The sequence below is a fragment of the Lutra lutra genome, chromosome 1 (assembly GCF_902655055.1).
Source record: "Lutra lutra chromosome 1, mLutLut1.2, whole genome shotgun sequence".
NCBI classification, from domain to species: Eukaryota; Metazoa; Chordata; class Mammalia; order Carnivora; family Mustelidae; genus Lutra; species Lutra lutra.
In genome coordinates, this window is record NC_062278.1 from 58,773,986 (window position 1) to 58,793,959 (window position 19,974).

A 19,974-nucleotide genomic window follows, 5' to 3' on the forward strand; every position below is an offset into this window, starting at 1 on the left:
GCAGGGCTTGGGTTAAAATACTCTAATGTGATTAGCTATGAACAAAAGCAATACATGATAAAGAATGACACAGTCACTGTCTTGTCCTTCAGGGCATTAAGGGTGATCACAGTTTCCTATTTCGCTGGGGAAAAGCCCATTGTGCTGAAGGTATTAGGGCAATGTGATTAAATGTTACTGCGTATAATTTGATATTAGGTATTACCTGCATAAAACCTACGTCTTCCTGCCACTGAAGCTAAACCATTTGCAAACATTAATGTTGTGCTGTTGAATGCAAACCATTTTCCTTTGTGTCTCCTTGGCTATAGTGGAGTTAAACTGGTAATAATAATCATAAAATGTGTTTTGTTTGCAACACAAATGATTAGCAATAAAGACGAATAATAACTTTTATTAAAAATTAGAGTAAATAACAGATGGCTGTACCCTTGGATACCCCAATAGAAAAAGTCTGTGGTGTTCTAGCTTGAGCACTTTGGGAAATGTGTATGGTACTCACTTTCTGGTAATAGCATGCAGCATTGTTAAGCTTGATTAAGCAAATTTAATTAGCATTAGTCAATGCATTTTCATAAGTGGATAAAATATATTCCAGCTTAGGCATAACTGTTAATATTTAATTTATGAGATAAAAGTTAAAATGTAACCATAAAATATTAAAATTGCAATAAACCACATTTAAGGGAACTGATTTTTTGGTTAAGTTTCCTCAATTATTTTTTAACCTTACAATTTAAAGGAAATTGCCTTAGCATTTTTCTGTTTCTTTGCTTCTGCTGTTCTATAAACAGGTGGTAGAAATAAAAATGAGCCATGCATTCCCAGTTGAAGATAGCTAATTTCTAAATGACCTAGGACCACATTACTCTATAACCAGATTTTATAACAGTCTTCAAAGTTGGGTTTTGTTTTGTTTTATTTGTCTTTTGTTTTGTTTTGTTTTTTATTGTATAGTATTTACTTATTTAGTGTCCTTGAGACTAAAGACAGGAAGAAAAATCTTAAATCAAGATCTTACCCTAGAAAATAAAATGATTTTAGGTGGCACCTGGGTGGCTCAGCCCATTAAGCATCCGACTCTTGGTTTTAGCTCAGGTCTTGATCTAGGGCTTGTGAGATCAAGCCCTGAGTCTGGCTCTGTGCTCAATGTGGAGTCTCCTTAAGATTTCTCTCTCTCTGCCTCCCTCTCTCTCCCTTTGTCCCAGGCTCCTTTCCCCACTTGCATGCTCTCTCTCCTTCTCAAATAAATACACAAAACCTTTTAAAAAAACAAAAGGAACTATGGACTCTGAAAAACAATCTGAAGGGTTTGAAGAGGTGGCGGGGTAGGAGGTTGGGGGAACCAGGTGGTGGGTATTAGAGAGGGCACAGATTGCATGGAGCACTGGGTGTGGTGCAAAAACAATAAATACTGTTATGCTGAAAATAAACTAAAAAAATGATTTAAAAAATAATTAACAACAAGGGTCATCTGTACCCCAATGTTTATAGCAGCAATGGCCATGGTTGCCAAACTGCGGAAAGAACCAAGATGCCCTTCAACGGACGAATGGATAAGGAAGATGTGGTCCATATACACTATGGAGTATTATGCCTCCATCAGAAAGGATGAATACCCAACTTTTGTAGCAACATGGACAGGACTGGAAGAGATTATGCTGAGTGAAATAAGTCAAGCAGAGAGAGTCAATTATCATATGGTTTCACTTATTTGTGGAGCATAACAAATAGCATGGAGGACAAGGGGAGATGGAGAGGAGAAGGGAGTTGAGGGAAATTGGAAGGGGAGATGAACCATGAGAGACTGTGGACTCTGAAAAACAATCTGAGGGTTTTGAAGGGGCGGGGGGTGGGAGGTTGGGGGATCCAGGTGGTGGGTATTGTAGAGGGCACGGATTGCATGGAGCACTGGGTGTGGTGCAAAAATAATGAATACTGTTACGCTGAAAAAATAAAAAATTAAAAAAATGACTTTGTAAATTAAATTTTAATGATAATTAACTAATTAAAAAATTTCACGAACTATTCAAACACGATATTCTCAATGTTAGAGGAAATTGTATCTCAAACTAACTTGAGACTTTTCAGATCAAGTTAATACTTTTAATGCTAGTCACTGATAATTAACTAGACCCTGGCAGAGGACAAGACCTTCTGCTCTGCACAATTAACATTCCTGAAAAATACTGAAGCCTGATAAGTATGGGCAAGAGATTTGAAGGAGTTTTGTAGAACTTGTTTGTCAGAGTCGACCATGCTAGGAGGAAGGCTTAGGAAAATATTGTTTTATAACTTTGTTTAAAATTATTCTCTCCCTGACTCCTATTTTCCCAGATTCTCTTTTTCTGTCTCACTCTCTTCCAGATCAGCTACTCTGAAGTTTAAAGAAAGCTGGTTTAATAAAGTGTGTGTGTGTGTGTGTGTGTGTGTGTGTGTGTGTGTTTGCATGTGTGTAGTTGGGGGCAGGCAGGAGGAGCATTTGAGCTTAGCCACTTTATAGGAAAATAGGAGCATCAACCATTATTGACCCTAACCCCAAAAGAAAGTTATCAAGTCTCAATGGGATCTCTAAAAACTGGTACCCCGTACATCATTCCCAAGAGCATGCCTTGCCATATAGGGAGACATCTCACCCTGGATTAGAAGCTGAGACTATATACCATACATGTCATCGACTAAGGATATAGGGAAGAAGAAGGGATTGTGAATAAAGGAAAAGGTTATATAGCATCATATGAGGAGATGAGTATAAGGTCAGAATGGGAGAGGTATCCTCATCCAGAACACTCATTTCATTTGTTCATTCAATCAATATTTGTTCATATGCCAAGCACTGTGTTAACTGCACAGGTTACAACATGAAGGAAACTCTTCACAGAAACCTTGGATGAAAGCCTTACTAGAAGAAAGAGACAGGAGAATCCCACAAAGTTCTTTCATTTTCTGACTTCTGTCCATCTCTCTTATCTTACCTCTCATCCCTCCTGACTCAATACATTTGACCCATTTATACTAAACTAATGGAAGCTTCACCAAGTACATCATCATACATTTTGACTTTATCACCTCCTCTAGGAAGCTCTTTGATTTTTCTTTTCTGGTTTGGTGCAAACCATAGGAATCTTAACCTCTTCCATGGGTAAATATAAAAGACTACACATATGTATGTCCATACACATGTATGTATTTCTTTTCTTCTCTATATTTCTTTCAAAGTCATATGATACTTAAAAGAAAACTTATAACCCTATATTGTTGCCATAAAACTATATCTGTATTATAAATATATATAATACTTCACTGTAAGTAATTCAGTGCTTTCAGTATTCCATTTTAATTTGTCTATTATGATTTTGACTGTCTTTGTATTTTTTTAGCAATTGTTCTAGTAATTGAAAAACACATACTTAACTTTTCACACTCTATTTAGCATCTTATTTTGCCATTTCAATTGTAATATAGAAATCTTACCATAACACAGGTCCTATTATTCTCCCTTCTTTATACTACAGTTGTCATGTATATTGTATTTATCTATGTTGAAAACCCCATCAGACAATATTATCCTTTTTGTTCTCAACTGCCAAATGTATTTTAAAGAACACAAGAGATTTTTTTTTATTGTATTTTGGTTGTTTTGAATATTCCCTTATGAAAATCTACATCTTGTTTAAACCTTGTGGGAAATACTGTTATTTTTGTGTTAGCAGGCACTTGAATGGGTTAGTTTCATTCCACAAGTTCCTCTAGGTCTATAGTTCCAAAGTCAGTTCAATTAACAATGTCTGCGCAATTAGGGCTGCCAGATGAAGTGCAGACTGCCAAATATTGCATGAGATATGCATGTACTAAAAAACATATATTCTTTGTTTATCTGAAATTCAAATTCAACTGGCATATGGTATTTGTATTTGTTAAGTCTAACAACCCTATTTGTAGTACTATTGGGATTTGCCCTACATGTGGTAGGTGGTCTGTAACTTATTTCTCAAATAAGAGAAGAACTATATTTGAGAAATAACTATATGTCTATATCTTAGTTCTCAAAATCATTGGTGCACTTATAATGGTCAGGCTCCTACAAATTCAGGTCAAGGAGAAGCCCAGGAGTACATCTTCTCATGCTTCCCCCTTTCTGCTCAATCTCTAGTAGTTTCTGATTTCCTGTGGCTCCTCTTTTCCATCCTCTGACCAGAGACTTCCCATATCTATAATTGTACTACATCCTGTCCTACATGGAGGAAGGCCACAGAGACAGGAAGATAAAAAACCAACAGGATTCAGCCTTGTCCTCATAGAGTCACAGTTACACCAAAAGGAGAGGAAGGTTGCTTCTCTTAGCAGGCCCCTGTCCTCACCACCCAAGAGCCTGGTCCCAGGGATTTGAGAACAGAGTAAAGGGAGGGGGGAAAATGGGCACTACGGACCGAATGTTTGTATGACCCCAAAATTCATATGTTGAAATCCTAACTTTCAAGAAGAAGTATTAGAAGCTTTCGAGGATGATATAGGAACCTTGAAGAAATGAGTAGGTCATGAGGGCAGAGCCTCATGAATGGGATCAGTGCCCTTATAAAAGAGACACCAGAGAGCTCCCTTAACTCTTCCTCCATGTGAAGACACAGAGGGAAGTCAGCAGTCTGCAATCCGGAAGAGGGCTGACCAGACACCAAATCCGTTGGTTCTTTGATCTTGGATTTCTCATCCTCCAGTACTGTGAGAAATGCTTATAAGCTGTCCTATCTTTGGTATTTTTATTATAGAAACCCAAATAGACAAGGGAGTGGGGATTCCCCCTCCTCTCTCTCTGGAGCTTTAACATTTCCATTTCCTGCTCCTCAAGCCAGAACTGGAGGATTTCTCCAACATCCTTCTATGTCCCACAGTGCTATGTCAGGGTTTCAGATTGCTGCTGAGCTCGGGCTGGGAGATCCTGGAGGGGAAAAATGGCAGACTCTCTGCCAGCTCAGTAGTAGTTCAGAATCTGGTATTCTTTCCCAATTGACATGCTAATATTTACTTTTCAGAGTTCTGTTCAAGGAAAGCTACCCATCCTTTCTCTCAGGTTCTCATAGCTGCATGAAGTGGAATAAGAACTTTAACATACTTATTCCATCTTACCCAGAACTAGAGCCTTCAGTGTTAAATTTTGGAAGGCTATAATGAGTTAAAGATATATATTATAATCCCTACATAAACCGGGAAGAGATAATAGAAATATATACAGAAACAAACCCAGAGAAAAATAAAAATAGTATACTAAAATAAATTTTTAACATAAAAGAATGCAAGAGAGGAAAAACAGAGGAAGCAAAAAAGAAATGTCAAAAAATAAAGAGCAAGATGCCAGACCTAAATACAATTACATCAGTAGCAACATAAAAGAAAATAAGCTTCTACCCAAGTTACTTGGTAGGACTAGAGATCAGCAAAGAACATCCTGTCAGCAGCTCCTTAAAATTTAGTTTAGGATGTTGCTGAGAGAATGGAGATCAAAAACAGCCTTATGCATTCAAGATGGTTGTCTGGTAGAGAAAAGGTGAGGCAGGGAACTACCAGGAAGAAGTTTGTAAAGAGACAATACCTATGCTGGACATGGAAGTCATTCCTGGAAAAAATGGAACACTGATGACTTCAGCCACTTCTGGATCTCTTGGTCTTACATTATCAAACAACATTTGATAGATCCTCCTTTAGTTCAGACTCTTCTTAGATACTAAAAAATCACTGGTATCAGCCAGAGCTTTTGGCAACTTGTCCTTAGTTTGAGTAAAGTGTTTACACACAATCATGTGCCACATTTTGATGATGGATGATAGAGGTAGAGAGATGATAGACAGACAGACAGATACTACTTTTATACTCCAAAAATCTGCCCAGTAGCCGTAGCAGTCCATTTTATAGTTGAAGGAACATATAGTTTAACAGTGTAAATGATTGCCCAAAGTAATATAACCACAAAGAAGTAGAGCTTGGATTTTGAATCCCAAATTTTCTTTAGACCAATTCCCTGTTCTTTTTGTTAACCAATGCTTACTTCTTTTAGCAGATCTTAGTGGCTACAACAGATAAAACTTTATTATTAGGAGCCTGTGCAGGACTAAAGCAAGACAAATTTAGACTCCAACAACCCAAAGATGGGTGAAAAAGAAGGAAGGCCTTTTTAACTTACTACTCAATATTTGTGTCATATTTCCAGCTTCCAAGGAAAGGAAGAAATGCCTAGTTGATGAATGAAGGAGTAAACGAGTGAAGCAAATATCAACGTTTCAGAGCAACCAATCACTGAGCACATGTGCACAACCACAAAGCCATTTATCTGGCAATTATGCAATTAAAATGGATCATTCTAAAAAAAAAAGACATTATAACTGCTGCAAGCATAATATTTGACATTTCTAACAAGCATTAATAGTTAAAAGGTAAGGACCAATATAAGCAAAACTATATTAAAATCAAAATCAAATTAAAATTCTAGAAATGCAGAGCATCTGGAGATGAGCTTTTTGCAGGACTTTAAGCTAACAAATAGAATTCTAAATGTACTGAAATGTTTTTAAATCTCTTAACAAAAATTCTGCATTCCATTTTTTTAAGACATAGCAAACTATTTTTAATTCAATCAAATGAGGAGTCATTTTCTCTTCTGTGCTGAACATGCAATAAAGACTTTTCACCATTCCATTTGTTTTGGGGGAAGAGAGCCTGAAAATATACATGCATTTAAATAGAAATGCATGAATGATCTGACCTATGGTTCTACATCATACATAAATGCTAGGGACTCCCCACTTTAGGGTTGGCACTCATATACCTTTGGTGTTCTCAAACACACTGCAGTGATTCAGGGTGGTGTTAAGCCGGATTTTATTTACAGCAATAAAACTCTCTTTTTATTGGAGATCTAGTCATCCTTTATTTCCGTGGCAGTTAGTCAGTACCACCCCATGTGTTTGAGAATGGGATATTGTTACAAAATTACTCAGCAACAGTAGGAAGTGTAAACTCATGGTCAAGAATTGTTGGCACACAGTGAACATGGCCTCTAATGAAGGAATCTAGATGCCCAGCTTCTGAGGACATATGAAAAAATCCATCTGCCTGCTTTTGAAGATTCTTAAAAAGAAGAAGAAAAGAAAAACACTAAATTTTATGACGCACTTAATGTGCACCATGGTCCATAGAAGTATCTCATTTAAACTTTACAACTAAGCCCCTTTTATACAGATGAGGAAACAGAGACCCCATGCTATTCAGATAATAGAACAAGAGATTTCAACTTTCTCTTTAAATAAAGGAAACTGAAGTTCCTCTGGTTGTGTTATACAGTGTTTCTGTCTGTCTGTGAAATTCTAAATGTTGGCAGGTGTTAACACTCCAACATAAGAACTCACTCCGCCCACAAGTGAAGCACATTGCACTAAGGTCCTTCAAAGAAACAGGACCAACAGGATGGGGAGAGGCTGGGGGCAGGGCAGGGGAGACAGGATGAGAGAGAGAAAGAAGAAGAAAAGGAGAGAGAGAGAGAGAATAGGGAAATGACGCACATGATTATGGATGCTGACGAGTTCAAGGTCTGTGGTCACAAACTGGAGTAGTTGCAGTCTGGAGGTCAGCAGAGTCTAGACCCAGAAAGAGACTGTGCTTCAGTCTCTTGAAGGCAGGAAAAAGCTAATGTCTCAGCTCAAAAGCAAGCAGGCAGGCAGGCCCACGAGGAATTCCCTTTCTCTCCATCATTTTTTTTCTATTTAGGTCTTCAACCCATCTCATGAGGTCCACACACGTTAGGGAGAGAACTCTGCTTTATTCAGCCTACTGATTCAAACATTAATTGCATCCAGAAACACCCTCACAAACACACCTAGAAAAAACATTTGACCAAATATCTGGGCTCTCTTTAATCTAGTCAAGCCGATACATAAAATTGACCAACACGAACATGCCAGATGTGTGGGACCATTAACACCACACTGTATCCTTTCAGGCACTGTTCCAAACTGTGGATTTTCCTAACAATATGATCAACTGTATAGAAGTGTATTGGGTTTTATTGCAACTTGTCTCAACACTAACATAGAGATTGCCTTAAATGTGACGGTTACCATAATGGTAATACCATACCAGTGGTGCCTACTGGCATTGGCCAGTTTGGCATTTAAGTTTAAAATCTATCCTGCCAGGAGGTGCCTGAGTGGTTCAGTGGGTTAAGCCTCTGCCTTCAGCTCAGGTCATGATCCCAGGGTCCTGGGATCGAGCCCCGCATCGGGCTCTCTGCTCAGCAGGGATCCTGCTTCCCCCTCTCTCTCTGCCTACTTGTGATCTTTCTCTCTGTCAAATAAATAAATAAAATCTTAAAAAAAATAAAGAGTTTATTTATTTATTTGACAGACAGAGATCACAAGCAGGCAGAGAGGCAGGCAGAGAGAGAGGGGGAAGCAGGCTCCCTGCTGAGCAGAGAGCCCGATGCGGGGCTCGATCCCAGGACCCTGGGATCATGACCTGAGCGGAAGGCAGAGGCTTAACCCACTGAGCCACCCAGGTGCCCCATAAATAAACTCTTTAAAAAAAAAATCTATCCTGCCAGGATGCACATGGATGTTTACAATATAAATGAGAATTCCAGCTTTATTTGTAATGGTGAAAATTAAAGCAAAGTAATGAATTAAATAAATCATAGTGCAGCTACAGCATTGGGATACTATAGAGTCATTAAAATAATTCAATCCTGGGGCGCCTGGGTGGCTCAGTGGGTTAAGCCGCTGCCTTCGGCTCGGGTCATGATCGCAGGGTCCTGGGATCGAGTCCCACATCGGGCTCTCTGCTCAGCAAGAAGCCTGCTTCCCTCTCTCTCTCTCTCTGCCTGCCTCTCCATCTACTTGTGATCTCTCTCTGTCAAATAAATAAATAAAATCTTTTATAAAAAAAATAAAATAATTCAATCCTTTTTTTATTGGCATACAAAATGTTCATAATGAATTATATGATTATATTTTTATACATATAAATCTGGAAGTTTACAAACGCAATGGTTTTCCCTGGGGAGTAGGAAGAAGTGTGCTGTCATTGTTGTGAGAAGGGACAATACCTGCCATGTGGTGAGGAATTGAGGGTGACCTCTGGAAGATGAGAGTGACCCACTGCTGACAGTCAGCAAGAAAATGGGAACATCATTCTTACAACCATAAGGGATTATATTCAGCTAATGACCTGAATGGATGTGAGAGGATTCTGAGCTCCCGATGAGAGTGCGGTCAGGCTGACACCTTGACTTCTGCCTTGTGTAGAAGGATCCTGAGCAGAACCCTCAGCTGTCCTGTACCCGGACTTCTAACCTACATATCCGTGAAATCTTAAATGCTGATTTTAGCTGCTAAGTTTGTAATAACTTGTTACATAACAATAGAAAATGAATACAGCCATTTAACATAATACAGAAACACTTGTGCATTCTCAATGAAAAAACAACACTATAATATAATAACTAGTGGGAAAGATAAATTTTCAAAATAATCACTTGATTTACTATGTTGAATCATGTTATTAAAGTATGTTTCTGAGCAGAGATTTAAGTCACATATCAACCAGAAGGAAAGAGGGAGAAAAGAAAGGGCCCTAAAGTTGCACAGGTTTCAAATTATTTTCAGTTTTAAATATATATATGAATATCTTCAATTAAGCGACATGCTGACCAAATAATAGATTTGATTAAGGATTTGCAAATTGTGATGAAATAAACTACAAACTTTCAATGTTTCAAAAATATTGACTTTTATTTCAAAACTTCTCAAATTATCAAAATAAACTGTGGAGTACAGCCTGGCAATTCTCCACAATTGGATTCTGATTTTCTTCCCAACCGGTGACCTGACCTCACTTATTGTCCTCATCTTATTGTCTACTTATTATTTTCTTCCCTTTTTATGTGTCTTCGTTCAAGACACTCCCTCAGCCTGCCTCTCAGGTGAAAGTCTAACCAGAGAAGCCAGACATAGCTCAATTCCACTGCGAAGTCTGCTTCCTTCTTGCTTACTCACTGCCAATGGAAGTGATCTCGCCCTCCTCACATTCCTAATGACTTGTTGATTTTATTGTGATAGAACATACTGTCGCCTACTTTGTTTTAGAGTTCTATATGCACTGATGTCACCATCACTAGGCTGTGGGTTCCAAAATGTCAGGGACTGGCCTCTTCCTTATCCACAGTGATGGGTAAAGGGCTATACACTTAGTTTATGGTCAAAAAGTGATCATTGAGTTTTTTACAACTTACCTCATCCCAGTATATAAGAACAAGACACACACTGTAATGTATATGATTTTAATTTAAGAAGGGCTGAGTCAAAATAAAAGTCTGATGAGAAACAGAAGGAGAAATCTAGGTTCTTAAAAATGAGGGGAATGATTCTGCTCAGAGATGGAACAGATCATAACAATTGCTAAGTGAAATTGGGAGCACAATAAAAAATATTCAAGACAGGAAGGTCATATCTAAGACCTAGAAATAAAGCACAATATATATAATATTCATTACACCTCTACATTTTCTGCTGTGAGGTTTTACATTATTCAAGTCTTTTTATCGCTGCTTATGACAATATTTGCCTCCCTTACGAATTCATTTTCAATACAGCCTTGTACTATGGTTGAATTGGAAAGATATTCTAATTTAAGATTATCAGAATTGGACAGAAGACTATATTGACTGAATAACAGAATGTCTTATGCATATGAAATTCCAAATGCCTCAAACATAACTAAAATCACTGCAAGCCCTAGGGAAATATAAAATATTATGTACTAGTAAGTTTATGATCTCTAGTTTACATGCAATTATTTTACACTTTCTGAAAATAATATTGAGGTACTTGTGTAAAATACAAATAATATAAAATGCTGGTTAAGACATTCCATTCATTCAGTTAAATATCTATTGAGTACATAGCCTATATAAGATTTAGTACTATATTCTAAAAAGGATACAAATATAAGGATATAAATACAAGAAGGAAAGACAGGGGAAAAGAAACAGAAAGTTAATTAAATATATTTAGTGCTCTACCTATGATAAGCCCTGCCTTGGAATAGTAACGGTAATTACTTATACCTACTGAGTGCTTATTACATCTAGATGTAATTGTGAGTGTTCATATGAATTGCATCATTTAATCTTTAGAACAACTATATGAATTTAGTATTGTAATTTTTCCCATTTTTTTCAGATGAGGAAATTGATGCATACCAACTAAGTAACTTGCTAACTGTTGGAAAGCTAGGAATTTCAAAGGGGAAACTTGAATTTAACAGCCAGACACTTTGTACTTAGTGTCTACATTATGCAGTTCTTTGTGGGTCCCATCATTGTCCATTCTCCAGAGCAGAAATTGGAGGTTCAGGGGGTTAAGAGGGTTTCCCAAACCCCTGATCAATGATAGAATTCAAACTCAGATCTGTCTGATTCCAGATCCTTTGCCATCTCCTCTATCACCTCCCAAAGTACATGAGATAAATATTAATGAAATCTATTCAAACTATATTCCATTGTTTCTATTATTCAAATCCAACTGCATTTTTCCTTACTGTGTGACATTAGGTGAGTCACTTAATTCCTGTCTGCTTAGTTCCCTCATCTATAAAATGAGTCTAACAATACTTGATGCCAACAATAATTGGGGGGTGGGGGGTTGAATATGACAGGTAGTGCAATTAAATAGTACCTAACACAAACTTATTATCATTGTTATGATTATCATTATTATTAATAATATTATTTGTAAATCATTCTTAGGGAGATAAGGACTGCATACAATGACTACTACTGTAGATTAAGTGCTGAGCTAAGCATTGTGTCAGCATTATCTCACCCCAACAACTCCATTTTACAAAGGATAAAATGGAAGTTTTGAAAAGTTAAGGAAGTCACTCAAGGTCACAGCAGGTGAGTGGTGGAACAGGTATCAGACCTGGGTTTATTGACTCCCAAGTCCCCAGGGTAACTATAACCCATCTGATATACAGGGAAGAAGTAGAAGAAAGAGCTGGAAAGGCGAGTTTATATAAACCCCATGAATGTAGGGCCTGTGTTTCTAGAACTGTGCTGTTTAATACAGCAGCTGTGAGATACAGGTGGCTCCTGAAATGTGGCTAGAGAGACTACACAACTAAACTTTAAATTTTATTTCGTTGCAATTAATGAAAATTTAAATCTAAAAGCTGATACTCAATTCAGTTATGGAAAAATTTTAAGTATGTTTAGAGCAACTTAGATGTGTGGGTTTACTTTTCCAACTGTGTATCTTATGAAATCTAGGTACCATTTAAGGATTTTCAATGAAAATTTACTATCTGAATGAAGATGTGATGTAAGTATAAAATATACACCAGATTCCTGAAATTTATTAAAAAAAGAACATAAAATACGTTATTAACAACTTTAACGTTAATTACATTTTGACATTTTATATATGTTGGATTAAGTCAATGTATTATTTAAATTAAGTTTACCTATTTATTTTTACTTTTTTTTTAATGCAGCTACTAAAGAATTTTAAGTTATGTACTGACTCATTAAATTTCTGTTGGAAATGTTCTAGCCTTTTCCTAGCACACAGTAGGCACTCAATAAAATATTTGCTCACCAACTGTAACAGGAACCAGATTGTAACATCAAAGTCAGGCTGAAAGTTTTGTCTTTTATTCAACAGATAAGAGAACCACAGAAACTTCTCAGTAGGGGAAGTGATATGCTCAGAGTACTATTTTCGGAGGCTCCATCTGGAAGAGTAATTAAAACAGAGGAGAAACTAAAGTTAGGTTAGAAGTATATTGCCGTAATAAAGTAGAACCCAAAGCCCCTCAAATCCTTCCAAAGCAGCTCAGCTCTGGCATGACATTGTGTAAATAAATGTTCAGTGTTCTCATGAGAATAGTCAATGCTTGCAAGTAAAAGGCAATTCCTTCTTAGGTCAAACCTTACCCCTCAATGTACCCAAGTTCATCAATGTTACTTTTAAGAGAGGATTAAACTCAGAATCAGTGTAGTTATCGCTGCAGAGTTATGTGGGATGGAACTGCCTTTATTATAGTAACAGTCCATCAAATACAGTTTCATAACATAGTTTTGAAATAAGCACAGATGGAACTATAGACATGAAAAGCCTGAATATCACTGTATTCTCCATCCAGTAACCAGAGTTATCTTTCGATCATATGTCTATGTCATTCCATGTTGGCAAACTTTAATAATATAGAATTACTTAAAGGATAAAAACCAGATCAATTAGCCATCCCTAACTAATCCCATTTAGTTTCAACTGTCTCCAGTGCCCTCCATTATACACTAACTCATTCAGGCCTCTGTCAGCGAGTGACAGGATCCAACCCAAACTAGTCAAGGAATTTGTTGGTCCAACAATAGGTTAATATCAATAGAGAGATAAACTCATAAATATATGGGTGGACAGGTCTCTCCATTCTGTTGCTCCCTGGTGCTGGTCTCATTCATTCCTGCTGCAGACAGACTTGCTTTATGTGGCAGAATGAAAGTCTACTATCAACCCCTACCTCACTTTCTTCTAATCCCTTGACCAAATATACAAAGCACCTTTTCCCCCCCAACCCTAAATAAACAAATGAATGCTACCACATGGAGAGTGTGTACCCTGTTCTAGCCTCCATGCTACCTGCTTTATATTAAGTGACTAGATCCTCACAAAACCCTATCATCATCCCAAAAGGAGATGAGAAGACTAAAGCACAGAAAGGTAGAGTAACTCGCTCAAGATCACCAAGTTAAGAAGTGGCAAGATTAGAATTTGAAGTCAAATAGGCAGACCCTAGTATCCAAGCATCTGTAGAATAATCATTGTGGTCAGGAAAAGAAAGTTGAAATGGCTATGCCTGAATCACCGGTCCACCCCCATGACAGAGTCAGTACTGTGATTGACAGCCCCATGAGAATCACAGGACATGACTGGAGTAAGAGAAACAGGGGGTGCCAGCAGCTCAAAACAAGACAGGGCGTTGTACATATTCTATATTCCAATCACAATGGACAGGAAGGTCAGTCTTTTTCAAATTCACCTTGCATTTTTTGCCTCCATAATCTGCCATTCTTTCCTTTTCCACCTCCTAGCTCTCTTCTGGGAGAACTGCAATTTATCAATCAATGAAGCCAAGCTCAAGCAATGAACTGTCTCTTTAGCAGCATTTCTTCAGTCCCCACAGGCAGAATAAATCATTACCTTCTCTGTGTTCCTTTGGTGTCCCAAGCAGCCCAGCATCAGTAGGGCATACAGAAGTCCTCTGTGGAAGACTTATCACTCCTGTTCCTTTCAAAGGAGTCTGTGGTAGCCAGACTCAGTCAAGTAAAATTAAAATGCATCTCCCACACATTTTTTTTTTTTTTTCCACTACTCATACTTGTTTCTTTGGATCATTTTAGGATCTGGAGATGATTACTCTTCTACTCCATTTGTAGGTTTTCTTTGATACTCAGCTGGTGAAGGCTTTCCTCTCAACCCTCCTCTTGCTTACCAGTGTTTTCTACATTTAATTTGTTTCTTTAGTGAGGACCCTTGACACAGTTTTAAGGAACTTACCTCTGACATACCGGGCTCTGGGCCTATCCCCATTATGTTGCTCATTTCATTGATTTCCAGGTCTGTGTTTTGACATCTGTCACTCCGATGAGACTTTGAGCTCCTTAGAGAGGAGATTATGACCTAAATTCTACTTGTTATCCCTGATGTTGAAAGGAGTTCCTGCCACAGTGGGGACTGGGTGGGTCTATTTCCTGAGTTGAAGAAACAGAGAGAAAGAGGAAAGGAGAAAGAAAGGGAATGAGGGATAAAAGAAAGAGGGAGAAAAAATTAAAAATAAAAGAACATTGAAATTATTCCAATGTCTTCATTTTTTTCTGGGGAAAAAACAAATAGGAAATAATAAGTCTGCTCAACTCAGACTTAAGTCAATAGCATCCTCTTAAATTTATAATGGAAAAAAAATCAAATAAATTAATGAAACAATGAAAGAAAATTGCCCAGGGAAGAAAATCTTCTAAAGCCAAGTTTTCCCTTAAGATGTTGGGCACATCGGGACACCTGGGTGGCTCAGTTGGTTGGACGACTGCCTTCGGATCAGGTCATGATCCTGGAGTCCCGGGATCGAGTCCCGCATCGGGCTCCCCGCTCCACGGGGAGTCTGCTTCTCTCTCTGACCTTCTCCTCACTCATGCTCTCTCTCACGGTCTCTCTCTCAAATAAATAAATAAAATCTTTAAAAAAAAAAAAAAGATGTTGGGCACATTTACCTTTAACTCACATGACAATTTGAAGTTAGTGTGGTAATGCAAAACAACTGGGTTGACGGAAGTAAATCTTATCAGGCCCAGAAGAGTAATCTAGAATAGAGGACTGTTCATCCGATCATTTTGTCCTAACCTAAATCTAGCCTCTAAAGAGAAGATGGCTGACATTGCACAGTGTTTAGAATTGGCATCGACCTTAGCAAGTCACTGACTTCATTGCCCGGCGTGGTGTGGTTGAAAGTTGCTGATGGCTGTACCTCTGACCAAAAGAGCTCACTGACTCACACATGTATTTTCCTTTACACAAGTTTCAAGATTCTGATTCTGACTCTACAGGCCAAGTACTATAAGAGGTAATTTCCTAGGAGCAATATCTGTATCTTTGTCCAAAGTGAAGTTAATACAAGTAGTTAACACATAAGAATGGTGAAAGCATTAACTTTGCAGCTGGATGATTTGGGTTCAAATACTGGATCCTCTATTTCATTGACTATGTGACATTGGGCAAGCTATTCTAATCAATTTGTGCCTCAGTTTCCTCAACTATACACAGAGATAATAGTACTTACCTCATCTGGTTGTGAGGATTAAATGAGCAGGTGTTTTTTTGTTTTGTTTTGGTTTTGTTTTGTTTTTGTTTTTGTTTTTTTAGTACTGTGCCTACCACAGAGAGGGCATTATATGTTTGTTAAAGAAATAAAGTAAATTTAGCAGATAAATACAAGTATATAAATACCTTTGAAATATTACCTAAAGTTACTGAGTAAAGATAAATCCAAACAACAATAACAGATCATCTTACAATCTATCAGGTATATATGAAGTAGCAGGGAATACATTTCAGATCTCTTGAAAATTTTAAATAATGTAGACATAAAAATTTTATAGTTTTTTGGTCAATAGACTATTGCATTATAAAGTATTCCACTGGATAAAGTTCAAAAACCCTCATGATTCTTAGTATAATCAGAATGCCTTCCCTGAAGTTAAGTTTAATGTCTTCAACAACCCATGAAATATTGCTTAAAACCTTTTAAGGAAACTGTTAATTGTATTCAAAGCATTCTAGGAGGACAGTACCATATACGATCACAAAGAAGAAAAATTCTAAGTTCTATAAATCCAACAAAAGTGTGAAAGTGCCCAGAAATCAATAAGTGCTATGTCCCCTAAACTCTTATCATTTTTTCCCAGGCCATGTCTTCATCAGATGTCTGCTTCTATGTAGGAACAAAAGATTATAGCACTCAGCTTTTCAAGAATAAATAAACCTAATAGAGAAATTTTGATGACTGTGCCTCACAATGACCTTACTGTTTGGTTATTTGCATGTTGTTTATTTTTAAAATAGTGAATGAAGCCCAAATTTCAAAGTAAATTATGAATCAAATCAATGCTAAAAGAAAAGGAAGACCTAGCAACAGGACTTCATGTCTCCCTGCTTTAACCAAAGTATCATCATCACTTCTCAGCTGTTTCCCATGCTGATTAGATGTTTGGAGAAGCCCTCCAAAGTTCAGAGATTTTTTTCTCTTCTCTGTGTTTTTAGGAATATATTTGAAAAAATCAAATACTACTAAAAAAAAATCATCACATGATTAGCAAGGCCAAAAACATTAGGTTGGAAAAGAAGGTCCATGTTATTGTAAAATGAATAAAAAATATTTTTCCACCTTTACTGTCACAATAGCGTCAAGTAAAGAGAATGAAATGCTTTTCATTTTTAAATGCTCAAATTATCATAGGACAGTCATCTCCTAACCCTATTCTCCCACTGGTACCCTCCCTTCTCATGACAGGAATCAACAGCCAGTCTAATTCATGTTGTTGTCACATAGGCTATCCCTGGGCTTAGCTGTTCAAGAAGAGAATTGTACAGCCAAAGGAAGATGAAGCAAACTTTATAAAAGAAAGGAAGTTGAATGAAAATCCTAAGCATACCTAAAACCTAAACTCACTGACTTGGTCACAAAATGAGCTTAAGGGAAAAGGGAAATTTATTGGAAACATAGAGGGTTATCTTCTAAAATCCAGGGTCAAAATATGCAGCTGGGCCTTTGAAAGACTAGGACTAAGAACAGGAAAGTCAGAAGGAGCCAACACAGCTGTTATTTTCAACATGTTTGTTTTAGGGAAACAAGATCTAGCATCTCCCTTTCTCTCTGCAGATTGGCTTCATTCTTCAGTCTTGACGTGGACCTGCTTCCTAACTCTGCTTACAAATTAACCACCTGAATAATGTCATCATAAATTCCTGTGGAGAGAATCTGATTAGAGGAGACAAGCTTCCAGATTGGTTCTTATGGTCCAATGAGTGTTGGCTATTGGATTATGATAGTAGCGCTTGAGGAGGGTCATGGCAATAGTTTACATCAAGAGCCGGCAAATTTTTTTTTCTGTGAATGGCCATATAGTAAATATTTTAGGCTTTGGGAACCAAGTGTTCTCAGTCAAAACCATTCACCTCTGATGTTATAGCACAAAAGCAGCCATAGGCAATCCATAAATGAATAGGTGTGGCTGTGTTCCAATAAAACTTTATTTACAAAAATAAGTTTTAAGCCAGACTTCTTTCACAGGCTATAATTTGCTGACTCCTCATCTACAGCTATAGTGTAAGCTGGAGAGGTCTTTAAGAAGGGGCTGAGGCAGATTGGAAAGGGTAATCATCCCAAATATACACACCAAGCTCTGAGCATTGGAAGCAGAGCCCTATAATAGCTAGGGGAACCTTAAGCCTGGTTGCAACTGTCAACCACTAAGTTATAAATCATCAGCCTCATATTCAGAAAAGGGCTTTCATTCTAGCACTAAAAACCCCACCCTGAGAACATGCGTGTATCCCCCTCAGAATAATTAGGAAAGAGATGGCGCAGAAGGAAAGTGGCCATTTCAGCAGACTGGACTTGGAATAGAGAAAACCACACTGTTTTAGAAGGGGCAGGTTTTCAGAAATGTATGCCCAACAAACTCATATCTAGCTATAGCATATCTAGCTATGTTGGGAGTTATATATTGTAGAGAAGGTGGTAGATAAATTCATAAGGTAAAGTTAGAAAACAATGCAGTAGGCAATTTTAAAGTCCTATTTTGAGCTAGGGAGGAAAAGATGGTATAAATATTACATGAAGTAGTATGCTGAAATGATATTCCGTCCATTTCCGCAAACCAGAAACTCAGTGTCTAATAACCCTGAAACCAGGTGTGATAAGTATGAAAGGGAGACAAGGGCCCCCACTGGAGCAGCCACCCTAACTGCATTGGAAGAGCTGAAGGCAAAAAATAAAAGACATGTTTGTTCAATACATTCCCTAAGCAACTAGTGTGATCCAAGGGGTTTTGCAGGAATGGAATGCTTTCTTTAGCACTTTGCAGCCCAGATACGGTCAGAAAGACTGAGCTCTGCAGTCATTGGAGGAAGACAATCAAAGAGAGATTTCAGTGACTTCTCTTTGCAGCAGATTTTCTTTGTGTCCTCAATGGCTTCAATCAGTTCTCTGGTTTAAAGTTAGTTCCTTGGCAGAACTACTCTTCCCCTCTCTGTCATAATGAAAGACTGGAAAAGAAAGGGTGGTAGCAAATACTGAAGCAGGTGGATATTACAATTATTTTTAGAATATTAAGTACTTGAGGGACATCTAGGTGGCTCAGTGGGTTAAAGCCTCTGCCTTCCGCTCAGGTCATGATCCCAGGGTCCTGGGATTGAGCCCCACAACGGGCTCTCTGCTCAGCAGGGAGCCTGTTTCCCCCGATCTCTCTGCCTGCCTCTCTGCCTACTTGTGATCTCTGTCTGTCAAATAAATAAAATCTTTTAAAAAAGATTAAGTACTTCATATTAAAAATCACAAATTAAAAACAAATGGCCTCCAAATATATTTTCACAATCTGGAGGCAATATAACATAATGGCTAAAAGCAAGCCCAAGTTTCGTGTCTGAGTGACTTATCCTCTCTGAGCCTCATTTTCCTCATCTGAGAAGTGGGAATAAGAGTAATTACTACCTCATAGAAATGTGTCTCTTAAATGAGATAAAATAGGGACGCCTGGGTGGCTCAGTTGGTTGGACAACTGCCTTCGGCTCAGGTCATGATCCTGGAGTCCCGGGATCGAGTCCCGGCTCCACGGGGAGTCTGCTTCTCTCTCTGACCTTCTCCTCGCTCATGCTATCTTTCAAATAAATAAATAAAATCTTTTAAAAAAAATGAGATAAAATACATCAAGTGCTGAGCTGAGCAAATTTATACTTATCATAAATACTAGTTATTATTATTATATTATAATTAACAACTGGGTAGCTAGAGAAGAGTGAAAGAGATATAAAACAATTACTGTGATGTATGTGAGACAATCAGGACTCAGAAATGTCAAAGAGCTTTTTATTACTTATTGAGCTGGTGCTTACAATACTCCAGAGTCTTGGCTACTTTGGCCTGAAGGAAAATGGTGATAACTAGTTTCATTTATCATTGTCTTAAATGTTCTCCTTTATGGGGTGAGTTTCATTTTACCATGCCATAGGATTCCTTTGGACTTAAAGAACATTTGATTTCTCATTATTCAGCAAATACACCTTCTATAGGGGCATCCTATGCCACACACTTGAGATACATATTCATGGCAGAAATTCTGGCCTTGTCTTCCTCAGGGATTACTGTCTAATGTATGGG